This window comes from Triticum aestivum, unplaced genomic scaffold, assembly GCF_018294505.1.
Source record: "Triticum aestivum cultivar Chinese Spring unplaced genomic scaffold, IWGSC CS RefSeq v2.1 scaffold116104, whole genome shotgun sequence".
Classification (NCBI taxonomy): domain Eukaryota; kingdom Viridiplantae; phylum Streptophyta; class Magnoliopsida; order Poales; family Poaceae; genus Triticum; species Triticum aestivum.
The window spans coordinates 1-732 of NW_025306996.1; the positions used below are offsets into that span (position 1 = coordinate 1).

General features: G+C 58.2%; 1 long non-coding RNA gene across 1 annotated transcript; it reads right to left on the reverse strand.

Annotated features, from left to right (window-relative positions):
- Positions 1 to 6: 6 nt before the first annotated feature.
- On the reverse strand, positions 7 to 732 carry LOC123179578 (uncharacterized). The gene is made up of 3 exons (XR_006490471.1): positions 695 to 732; positions 512 to 611; positions 7 to 427 (listed from the first exon to the last, which is right to left on the reverse strand). It is a non-coding gene; the product is annotated as an uncharacterized lncRNA (long non-coding RNA).

Consider the following 732-nt stretch of genomic DNA (forward strand, 5'->3'; position numbering starts at 1 on the left):
GGTAGGGAAGGCCGACCGCGACCCAGGTCGCCCGCAACTCGCGGCGCCAGAGGCGGATCTGGGCGCGCCGCCGCCACCACCAGCCTCCAGCCTGCACCACCACCGCACTGCCCATCGCATCGCTGGCATGCGCCGCCGACAGCCCACATCGGCGCGCTGCCGAGCTGCCACGGCCAGCGCCAAGCGCCGCATCCGGCCAGAGGCGTCCGACCCTCACAGAAACCCCCACGCGCGGAGACGAGAAGGCCCCGCCGCCGCCAGCGATGAGCGGGCTTCGCCCGCTCGCGCCCCCGGGCGGCCGCGAGGGCGGAGGGAGAGGAGGAGGGGGGACCGGCGGCGGTGCTAGGGTTGCCCCCCGGACGCCTGCGGGAGCGTCGCGGGAGGGAGGAGGGGAGGTTCCGGTTCTTCAGTCCCTTCAAAAGCTCCTCTACAATGGAGTATCAATTTCATAAAATAAACAACATACTGACCAAAATACATTAGGAAGTAAGTTGTACAAGATTCAGCTTACCTTATGCTTGGAAAGAGCCTTTCCAATCATTTTATTGGTTCATCTGTCTCTAGTAAGGCACAAGCCAACTTCCCTCTATTTGTAGTATGTAGAAACGATCCTAGCGTAAGGTTGAGCAAGCAAACAACTCACATATTGCTGGAAATGTTTTAGAAATTATATATTTTAGTAAACATGGCTGACCTGTAAAAAGTTATGGGTCTTTCTCAGTTTTGTAGTGC